Here is a 12,661-nt window from a genome sequence, read left to right on the forward strand (position 1 = left end):
TTGTCGTTATACCTTATGAAGCTTTTGCTTTCAAAATATCTCCGTTGTTTCACATGCTATCCTGAAAAGAGAAAAATAAATAGATTAATATTTGATACAGTGTTACATTAATATATTTACAATTATAAGAATAAATCGGGATCAATTGCAACGTGCTGTAGTGATTGCAAAATCATCTATTTATGTACATATTTATTTTCTACGATATATTTAAAATCAGCGAATATGCATATTTATATGTCGAGGCCGAATTAAATTTATTTAGCAACCTGTACCTGGAATCGATCGACAAAAATCGCATAAACGAAAGAAGTTAGCATAGCGATAGTATTATAGATGGGTCAGACAGCTTGTACCTATCTACCAGTACTACGCCACCCACTTGTGTTTAAACGACACATCATTCGTGCCGCATATCGTCGTCGCTGTCATCGAAAAAAAATATATACCTAGATATCTACCGTAATTAACGGGACCTTATTGCAGTAATCTTTTTAAATAAACTATTATCTTGTCAAGCTCATTATTGGAACACTTCACCACACGCTCAAGGAGATCTAAAATCAAAACACTAAACTCAACCATCTGTTTCATAATAATTTGAATTCCACAATTGCCGTATAATCGTAATTGAATTGAATAATAATTAGCATATACATTACTTAATTAAATACATTTGTATGTATACATAAATAGTATATACACATGGACGTGAATAATGAAATGCAAGTGAATGAAAACGGTGGTCCAAGGCCTGCCGGTGCCACCACCACTCGACAGGCGCGGTCGCTCATACATATATACCTCTAGTTCTAGCTAGCTACCCATTATCATAATCGAATCAATCATCGCGCATTATTGATGCCGTGCCAAGTATCCAAACAATAATAATAATAATGATCACCGACGCCAACCAACAAACAACAGACGACTGCCAATATCGGATCTATGAATGGAAGCGGTGGTGACGCAATGGCACAAGAGAGCCACATAGCTGGCACGCGCGACACTCTCGGATCCAGATGCCACCAAGGGGATAATGATCTCTTAAAAATGACGTGAAGTGTCGCAGGAGATCAGAGGGAATGCTCGATCAAAAGTTGAGCACTAGAATATCTATAATCTCGTCAGAATTGAAATAATATACCTTTTTAGTAATCTAGTTTGAATCACTTTCCTTGAGAAAGATATTACGACCCACGCTTCCCATAATTGCGATCTATGCTAAAGTTTAGTTGGCTTAAGTTATTGACAAAATGTGTTAAAGAGTTTCTCATTCAAAGTCTAAGGTCGTATAGTGTAAAGTACTTGTTAGAACTTTGCTTTAATCAAAGCTACAAAACCAGATTTTTCTCCCAGCACAGTTAGTACATATAAAACTCAATTTTGTTTTCCAGACAAGTCCACTTAAAAGCAGGAATCAGCAATTAACAGAAGAACACTGATGTATCTAACAGAGATCGGAAGAAGGTTGCATTGAACTTTATCAATATATCGACAAAATTGATCCAAAACATCGACAGAGATATTCTTTATTTGAGGGGGCAAGTTTGTCGATTGTACGACACTATGATGTTTTGTGAGTTTCAAAATCTAGCTCCATACACATTTTATGACCGACTCTAGGAATTATGATTAGCAAAAACTTCGTTTATGACTGCACTACACTCTCTGGAAGTTGTCCGAACCGAAGTTACAACTGAAGTCGGCCGCGATCTACGACTTCAAGTAAGCGACCACACTGTCGCAAATTTCATATGTCCGCGCGCTTCGCGACGTAGATGACGTCCGGACAGCGGCTTCTGTCACGTACAGCCGGCATATTTGCGCGCGATCGAAAAAAGTGCTAAATAATCGCAATTTTTAAATTGTCATATTATTAAAATTACGCTACTGATAATTATAAAAGTTTGTGTGGGCACTCACCAATACAATATCAGTGAAAACTTTTCGGTCGTAAATATTCAATTTACGCAAAATCTTTGTCGGCTTTTGCAAAATGCCATAAGGCATAAAAATAATACTTTAAAATACGTACACCACATGTGTGACTATCCTAGAATTTGTCGCCATCGATTCTAAATAAGATTTCGTTATGGTGTGACATTTATATAAACCGATCTAGGAAAGTATATAAGATTTTTTTTAACAAGATCAAGTACCACTAATTATTTTTTAATTATTTAATTTTATATGAAAAAAATATAATAACGATATCTGTTAGAAGAATATACTATCAAAAATATAATTAATGCCTTTTGGTGCCCTAAAATATTAAAAGATGTCAGTAAGAGTTTGTTGAAGTCAAGACATGCGTGTTGACCATAGGACGCCTACGCGCATACTGACATTGAAGCGAGTTACTCGTTCTATCTCAGTTTGCGAAACACCATATCATTATCTCTCTCACTCTCGTCACTTAACACGCGAGAGAGCGAAAGGGAAAGTATCTCACCGCTCGCGCTCGAAAGAGCAGCTCCCACTTCGGTCCCATTGACTCGGAAATAATGCCGACAATGTTCGGAAGCGCTCGAAGCTGGCCAAGTCGAAAGATTTTAGAGCGGGCAGAACTGAACTCGACCGAAGTAACCCACTATATTCTCCGTCCTTGACCAACCTTGGCCAACTTCTAGAGAGTGTAGTGCAGGCAATAAGATTTCACTGTGTGATTTCTTTCAAAATGTTCTTATAGTTTAAAAAAATCCGGGCCTGTACAATAAAAGTTTGCCGACCCTTGAATTATATAATCGCCTAAAACTGACGTAAATATCGATTTAGAGTACAACTTCTCTTGATGTCATTGATTGAGTAAAATAAATGTGCAGCGACTGTATCATTTCTTGAACAGACAAAGTAATGACACATATACATATATAATTAGTCCATTAATATATCTACATATATTAATTGTTCTAATGTAATTATCAAACTGACATAATATTTTTTTCAAATTAAGTTAGTTATGTTAGAACAGACATAGAAACACACATAATAAAATATGCCATGACGCTGTTTCATATAAAATAAGTGGATGTAATAATCCAGAAGTGAATCATTTAAAGAATTATGATAAAAATCATCGGAATCCAGAACCATAATTACTGATTAAGAATGTTGCTGCCACCTGCTGGTTCTATTCGGAGAAGCCATACGGTGTTCGATCGTATAAATGATTTGATAAGGATTTAATTTATTCAAAAATATCTGATTTTATAGTTTATTGATTATATTTGTAGATTATTAAATAGGCCCTTCGTGTCATAGACACACATTAAGCAAGTGTACTAAAACGGATAGCTGTACAAACGAATAGCGAATATAGATTGCATCAAGAATAAATTTCATTAAGCTGTTAATTGAAAAATTAACTTCTCAAAGCTTAGCAATCTGCAATGAGAATCAATAAAGATAAAGATCAATTAAATTAAATTCATCTTAATTAAGAACTAAGCAGCGGAATGCAAATATTTAAACCGGCTACTTGAACTTTAGTTGTAGTAATAAAATTTGCAGAGGAGAGTCGCAAATAACGACGCAAATAGTATAATACTGACTTTTACATACCATCACCAGGTTTAAGACGATGGTATTTGAGACATCTCAGAACTCAGTATATAGACCTCATTGAACGATTAAGGATAATCGTACAATTGCACGGAGTGGCTTCAAGACTTCCGCGAAATTAATTTTATGGAAGTTCGATTATATGTAATCACATACATATTTTAATACAAAAAGACAATAAATTAGAATCTTTCAAGTCTAATATTGTGGGATTTGATTTTGGAACCAAATTATCTACTACATATATACACTACAAATCACGAACATTGTATTATTCTGTTATAATACACAGTATTAGAAGCGACTCAATCTGGTCATACTCATATTAAAAACAATATTATAAATAGCATTTCCTTAAATTTTGGGAATAGAGTTATAAAAAATCAAATCAAAATAAGGTAGCTCTTCAAAGGTTTTCCGTTGTTTGATTAAAGTGTCACATTTTTTGGTGCCATCGCAAAAGACATTTAACACATCGCCAGGATCAGTTAGTTGTGATTGAAAATTTCAAGGAAAATACTTGAAATGACGGACTGACAAGTAGTAATCATAATATGAATAACATAACAGAACCGTCAGAAAAGCTATGATTTCTTAACAGTGGATAGTAAAATAGTCCTTGATTATCTACTATAATACTGGCGGAAGAATCAAAATCTGGAGGTGTACAAACGAGAAAATCGTAAAAATACAACAGTGGCTTCTATTATCGTAAACAGTAAAACCAGTACGGATGCTACAAATCGCAGGAAGTTATTAAATTGGTTATGATCCGATCTTAATCCTGCAGCGCTCGGAGCGTCGTTACAATTTATGGATAAACGTAAATAGTCCGCTTCGGAGAATTTCTATTTTTGATTCGGAATGACAGCAATTCGCAAAGTGTAGATTGAATCCGCCGCCGACTTCAAAACTTCTTGACTCACTCACTACTTCCAAACAGTAAAAGATCCGCAAACCGTCCTTGGAAAATCAAAGCAGATTGTTTAAAATTCTCAACGGATCACAGCGTTCGTAGTCAGAGTGACAATTTCGTAAATCAATTATTGTTTATATAGAAAATATGATAGATAAATATTCTAACGGCGTCGTCGTGGTCACCAAACTTGGAGCCAATGTCGATTTCCATAAAAGGACGCCGCTAAAAATATTATTTTTATTGTTCCGAGCCCCTCGTTGGAATACCAATTGACGTTTTATTGTTCGATTAATTAAGATTTTCATTGTTGTACAAATAACACTCACACAAACACAAGCGTTATTGATTGGCTAAAACATGGCCGTACATACTGATCCGTAATTCAAGTAACTGTTGCTCAAGAAACGTGCCATTCTCAATTTAGAGATATGAAGAATAGATGAATGGTGTAATAAGTTTGAGAAACCGCATAAGAAATACCAATTAAAGTATTGGAGAAGAGACTGTAACAATCGATGGGCTAAGCGACCATCTGGTATATCATGAAAAGAATAAGCACAATATCGTCGCATAACCAAACTTGAATGAAATTCTGTAATCATGCAAATACGAACAATGATGTAACAATTTAACTGTAGTCACACATAATTATTTTGTATTAATAAAAATAAATGGACTTTGTATAAAAATCAAGATTGATGCATAAGTGTAATATATTATAACAATAAATAACGTGCTATAAAAAACTAAGGACATATTTGAAACCAGTACATAATTTTAAGCTTCTAGTAATCTATTCGTAATTATAGTTTAATAATATGCTATATTATATAATATCAATTTATATGTAGCTCATCACAGTGACAAAATATGCGAAAGGATATCATTGACAGGAAATCGATAAATCAAGATTATGGCCATGCCTAATGAATTACTACTCTTCCGTGAAAAGGCACGAACAAATTTATGATGATGATTAAGTGGCAAGTAAAACTTGGACGTTTATGTCCATGTGCATATAAGGTATTGAAATTTTATGATGACTCGTATTGCATATCTATTTATGTATGCATATATGTACATATGTATATGACTAAAGTATCAGTTTAGTGAAAACGAAACTCGAGACTGCTTTATAAAACTAAATCGTTGTTGTCACATTCTCGACTTAATTAAACTTGATCTAAAAAAGTAGTTCTTCAAAATATATTTAAAACAAGCTATTATGATCGGTTAATGTATTTTTTTGCGACTTGATTGCGAAAAATGCTAAATGACGATTTTTTATTTGAATGAAGATTTCTCGAGAATTCTCATAAAATATTTTTTGTTAAACAACAAATACGAATATTTTTAAATGGTTTACTACCGCTGCTATTTTGAAAACATGTAGTGGATTTAATCAGCTAAATTCACAGCTGCATTTAAAGCAGGTAGTTAAACAAGGGATGGTGTTTTTTGAGTAATATTCCAAAAACAATGTTGGACAATATACATTTAATGACCGACTCTAGGAATTATGATTAGCAAAAACTTCGTTTATGCCTGCACTACAATCTCTGGAAGTTGTCCGAACCGAAGTTAAAACTGAAGTCGGCCGAGACCTATGACTTCGAGTAAGCGACCACACTATTGCAAATTTCATATGCCGTCCGGACGGCGGCCGTGAATGACGTCCGGACGGCGACTTCTGTTACGTACAGCCGACATATTTACGCGAGATCGAAAAATTTGCCAAATAATCGCAATTTTTAAATTGTCATATTATTAAAATTACGCTACTGATAATTATAAAAGTTTGTGTGGGCACTCACCAATACAATATCAATGAAAACTTTTCGGTCGTAAATATTCATTTTACGCGACTATCCTAGAATTTGTCGCCATCGATTCTAAATGAGAATTCGTTAAGGTGTGATATTTATATAAACCGATCTAGAAAAATACATAAAGATTTAATTATTTAATTGTATATGAAAAAAATATAATAACAATATCTGTTAGAAGAATATACTATCAAAAATATAATTAATCCCTTTTGGTGCCCTAAAATATTAAAAGATGTCAGTAAGAGTTTGTTGAAGCGAAAGGGGAAGTATCTCACCGCTCGCGCTCGAAAGAGCAGCTCCGACTTCGGTCCCTTTAACTCGGAAATAATGCTGACAATGTTCGGAAGCGCTCAAAGCTGGCCAAGTCGACTGAATTACTCCCACTTTACCTCCCGTTCTGGGTTACTTCGGACAACTTCCGAGAGATTTTAGAGCGGGCAGAACCGAACTCGACCGAAGTAACCCACTATATTCTCTCACTGAATGGTATACAAATTAAACGATGCGGCTTTGGTGTTTTTTTTTCATAATACTATTAAAGTGACCGTTAAATTAAACATGCATTATCTATTTAAGTTAGAATTATAATAATATATTATATATTATATAAGAATTTTAAATAGTGTAATTTACAAGAATAAATATTGACCCAAATTGTTGTAAATTAACTGAGTAAAATTATTTCCATATACAAAAATATAAAGTGTATATTACATACATATGTATATTAAATTTCTCGAAAAATGGGTATTAAGTGTGTTTAGGTTTAATTAACTAGCATTTGGACTAATTAACTAATATTTAAAAAAAGAATTAACCAGTTTGAAAGTCCTGGGAAGGTTTGACCTGAAGAGGAGAGAGTAAATGAGGCAATTTACTCTCTTTTTACCGGGATTTTTGTCGAAATTTGGTTTTTAATTACTATTAAATCTTAGAGTTCTAGTTTGTATGTTTAATGAATGTGTAGCGTATTAGTACGCTACACTTATTGTTATCTATTATACAATCATTGACAACTTAAATAAATATTTTAAGAGGTAAAATATTAAAATCAACAGTCAGATATTCATTATAAAGAGCGCGTATGCTTGCTCGGTGTGGAGTAACATTAGAAATACTATTTATTCTAAATTGCAAGTCATCCGAAATAAAGATTTAATAATAATATATATTTTAATACTAATCCAAAATTGTCATATTCATACCCGAAAATACTATAAAAATATTTAAATATAATCTCGTGTATCTGAGACTACGATAGAAGCAACCTTAAATTTAAATTTAAGCACATATTGCTTAAGAAGCTAAAGAACACATTTCAGTGATTTCAGGTCTAATTAAAACTTTTTTTTATTTTTAAAATAAAATAAATGTAATTTTTCCTACTATATTTATATATTAAAAGTTACTCAAACAATTGGTTAGCGAAGAATTAATTATTCATTTTTTAGTGAATAATTATTAACACAAAAACAGTGAAATTCAACATTTTTCTGATGATTTCTCTGATATATAAGCAATGCCTCACATTTATTCTGTATATTTTTAGTGAAAATTGTTAATTCAAAACAATTCATACTGTCTTGAATTCTAAGCTTTATTTCGACTTTTTAGTAAGCCTAAAAAACTGTTTTAATTAACCATTTTATACATTTTTATTATTATAAATAATCAGAAAAAATTGTGACATATTTTTTACTGCAATAAAGCTATACAAATGATCAGAAATGATTTAAACATATATAGAATTATCTATATTTTAGAAAATGTCGATAACCGATAAGTATTTGGAGATGGTTGTAAAAGCTATTGTTATTGTTTGAAGATCGTTTTAATAACGGTAAAGATAATCTAAATATTAGTTTTAAAGTAATTGATAAAATTAATCTGAATTCAATTTCCATTTCTTCCTATGAGAATTATTGAAGAGAAATCATATGAGATTTTTACCGGTCACTATTAAGTTTTGAATTAAGGTAAATATTATTTCTATACAATTAAAATGAAGTTTTTAGAAATACAATGTAATGAATAAAACCCATAAAATTTGTAACGCATTACTCACGATATTTTCTTCAAAGATAGCAGCTTTTTCATGGTTTTGGGTGCGAGTTAGTGTGTTTTATCAATATAGTGTAATACATAGCTTTTGTATTATGTTACTTTTAATTGCAATAACCGTTAACCGTTAAAACTCAACTGCCACAATAATCAATAATATTGTTTGTCAACAATCTCGCATCTCTATTGACAACGGCTGTTTTTTCGTTTCTTCAGCCTGGCGACACATTGTTATATTTCATTGTTATATTTCGATCGATATCCATTATATTAGTATAAACACAAAAAACTGAATTGATCTTTGAGAATAATGTTGGTGCTGATAAGTTAAGCCACTACCAAGAGGGAATTTTATGATAAGTAAACATTTATTCTGTATTACCAAGAATTCGTAGCACTCGGACGCCTTTAAAATAACGATTTATTCGCATATGACGAAAAATTGCCAGTGGCAATTTGAAGGTTGAAGAATACTTCCGCCAGTGGCTGTGCCGTCGTCAGTTGGCGACCAACTCACCGGAAGGGACCAATTGCCGCCTAGAGTGGAGCACGTCGGCCCTAATTGCGTTCCGCTCCATTGAAATAAATAAAATCAACAGTGAACGCTCGACCTCATCCGGTGGCCTCAGAGATCAGCACCGTCCGCAGACTACGCAGAGAGACCGTCCCATAAATATTGGAAATCTATAATTCTGTCCGATCGGATCGACCAATAATTACTGCCTGTCGCTTCTGCACCGCTCGCCGTTTTAGATCTTGTCTACTCTAATGCGGGACGATGATAATGATGATGATGATGATGAATTATCGTCGTCCATCCAAGAAATTGTCATTCACGATTGAAGTTGGATTTATTATGTGTACAGTGAGTTCTAGTATTTTTTTAAATTTGATCTTAAAAATACAGTAAAATTAAAAATAATTTTCTATTTTACGTTTTAGGAGTATCAAAGAGCGTGACGAGACGATCAACATAACCTCATATTGAACTAACTACATTGCACTAATGTATTGCTGATTTCGTCAAACCTTAAAAGGTTTATAAAGGTATTTCTTAAAAAAAATCTGTAAAATTCATAAATTTTACAAACTTTTCTTATTTTTATATTATTGTTTTAAATTATAATTAAGACGTTGCACAAATAACGATGAAAGGTACATTTTAATAAATTTAATATAATTTTATTAAAGCTAAAAAAACTTGCGTCCAACGATCTTTTAAATATTTTTTTATCTTTAATTAGAGTTGTCGTTTTGCTACTTTTTTTAATGGTTTATTACCTAAATAAACTTCATTATAATCCATATACCTTTTTTAGTTTATTTTTGTTTTTATATACTATTCATCGCTGTTCATTCAACGTTTTTATTAGGAGATTTTCGGGATTTTAACCCTTTGGGGTGTGACTTCACAGCCAGTAAGACGCAAGTGAAAACTAATGAGAATTTCATTAGATTAAATTATATATTGCGACACACTATGAATAGCGAAATATTTTCTACGAACAGTGGTTGAGAAGCTGGCGCAGGGATGTTGTCGGTGGAAGATCCTCAGAGGCTTTGTAGGTGGCGTGACAGCGAAGGGGTCTGGAGGCAGTTTCTTTTGCTGCGATAATCGTGTTCGGGAGTTCGTCTCATGAGCGGGGCAAATCTGCTAGTCTCTTCGAGTGTCTGCCAGGTCTGTTCTTATGTATTCAGGGCTGTAAAGCTTGCTCACCAATCACAATCATGCAGCAATCATCCAGCCAATCGCGAAATAACAATTATGTAACTGAATGTTGTGTACTAACGGTGATATATTGTTTCCCGTGACCGTTTCATACCAAAGAAATATTCATTCAATGCACCGGATCATCCTTGCGTGTTATTTATGAAGTAACCCTTTACTTATAGTCGTAACGAAAGCCTTTGTGTAACAGCATTATTGTTAAATAATCATTTTTGGTCACAGTAATTACGCGAGTTTCAAGAATAAGATCCTCACAAGATGTTTATTTTTTAAATTTGTTTTTAATTTTTTCGGCAAAATAATCGTATTTTAAATTTGCTTCGACAAAATACTACAAAGTAATTATTATAATCTATTATAATATACATTACTTTTTGCATTGAAAGCTGAATTAAGTTCAGGTTTTTAAATAAAAAAGAAGAAGAAAAGTTTATATTAAATTAGCATAGAAAATGCAATTTATTATTTAAATAAGATATACAAGATGCAGACTGAAGAGCGTAAACCCATTTAGGAAAAAAAATGCTCTAATTAAAAATAAAATCCTTAAAATAAGGAGGCTTAGAAAAAATGGCATTATACTCGATCACCTCACGACAAAGCCAAATTAAATAAATCAAAAAAATAACTGAAACAACTAATCATCAAAGAAAGGTATGAGGCAATCCAAAAATATCTCAAAAGCCTTACTGATTGCTATAGAGTCCATGAATACTTACTTTGAAAGGTAAGAAAGAGAATAAGAAACCCTCAAAAAACGAATTAGACTTGATTATGAAAAACAAGACAGAGACGATAGAGAAAAATCCAAAGCTTTCTAATCATTTCCTAAGAAAGAAAGAAAACTTGGGAAAATGATCAAAATAATAACAATGAAATTTACGAATTTTAAATGCACCTCTTCAGATGAAAAAACAATATAAAATAAGTAAAATACATAATAGAAAAATATATGAATGCCAAGAATACACAGCAATGACCTAATAATCGACAAAGTGATAAAGTAATTACCGGTAAAAGTCATCAGAATAATGAACATAAACTATTCTCTAGCCCAATGGAATGTTGCTCAAATTATAATTTTACTAAAATTAAAAACCTGCAATATTGCCTCCTAAGTATCTTTCACTGCAAGTGCATAGATTGGCAAAATTCATCAACACAGACTTTGAAACGATCCTTCTTTATCTAAAATTATCCACGATATTTTAGTTCTTCTTTATTTAAAATACAGTGGACTTTCTTCTTCCATTCTGAGGACAAACGAACCAATCGATAAATTAGAATGGAATGTTAGTATTTTATTCCAATTCTTTTTTTCAATCTCCAACGCTCTAAAGATCAGATTAGGCTTTTGATTTACTCAACGATGCGTATTAACGCTCACTGTTTATTTTTTTCCTTTCCTCTTTTTTATCGTGTGTGTATGTATATTTTTAAAAGTGATTATCGGTGGTATACCTAATACCAACCGGCTACCTGAATCGACTAATGAGATGTCATTAATGGCAGATAAAGTGTTACATTAGCATAAAATTACGATTACGGTCTGACCGGGTGCGTAAGCAATCCTCAACACGAATGCTCACCTGTACGTTATTATAATCACAAAAACACATAATCATTCCACAGGTGCAATTAAATATCTCAAATGGAAGGTCAAGAAAAAAATAACAAGATTCATTCATATCTAGTTTTGGAGTTATTTTTTTGTGTTGCCAAGATATTAAATATGTATTAATCGAACGTTCGATCAATCCTCTCGGGTTACCTGGAATTCTGACAGATTACCAAGTATCGTTTGAAAACACCTTTTTTAGTCTCGTATTATTGTTGAGATTCTTTTATAAATTTTATCAACGCATATTCTTCGTAAACCGCATTCCTCAATCGTGATACATTCAGGCTCGTATTCTGTTGATTGTTTATAATGGGGCGCCGATTTTCGAAGGCGCCTGACGACCTACGTATATATTGTGCTAATCATTTAATAGTTGGGAAGATCCTATTTTTATACAATACAAATAACAAGGCTATTTTATTTAGCGTTCAATGTTTGCTTCAACGAAAAGAAGTTCCGTTTTGATAATTAAAAATAATAATAAAGTAAATTTATCGCATAGACTTGTACAACTTCGATCTTGATACTTTACATTAGGAATAACCAATCTGTGGTTTGATATTGCATTTCAGAGGTAAGACAAATAGGGAAAGAATGTACTGCAATTAGTATATTGAAAAAGTAAAATATGTACATTATATTAAATTTATATTTATAATTTTTTTTAAATTATTTATTTATAACTAAGTACTCACTAACACTCAGGGGTCCCTCAAGGATCCAACCTGGGTCCCCTGCTCGTCACTTTATCGCTCTAACCTTCTGTATATATTGATTTTGAGAAGGCTTTTGACAATGTTTGTCATGGGTTATTCGTAAAAAGTAGTCGGACTAGATTAATCCTAAGTTATTTGAGCGATTCGATTTTTAATTAATATTTCACTTGATTATTTTTAAATAAAAATTATGGGTGTAGAAAAGATTCAGATAAATCTAGA

General features: G+C 32.4%; 1 protein-coding gene across 4 annotated transcripts in view; it reads right to left on the reverse strand.

Moving 5' to 3' along the window:
* sty (sprouty signaling antagonist) overlaps window positions 1-12,661 on the reverse strand; it is a 165,209-nt gene that overhangs the window by 104,521 nt on the left and 48,027 nt on the right. For all 4 annotated transcript variants that reach the window (XR_015810677.1, XR_015810676.1, XM_088192354.1 and 1 more), the window contains exon 2: window positions 13-61. The gene's annotated coding sequence lies outside the window, so the exon portion shown is untranslated. The remainder of the gene's footprint in view (window positions 1-12; window positions 62-12,661) is intronic.

Source organism: Plectrocnemia conspersa, unplaced genomic scaffold (assembly GCF_051122295.1).
Source record: "Plectrocnemia conspersa isolate PC_06_02 unplaced genomic scaffold, ASM5112229v1 ptg000009l, whole genome shotgun sequence".
Classification (NCBI taxonomy): domain Eukaryota; kingdom Metazoa; phylum Arthropoda; class Insecta; order Trichoptera; family Polycentropodidae; genus Plectrocnemia; species Plectrocnemia conspersa.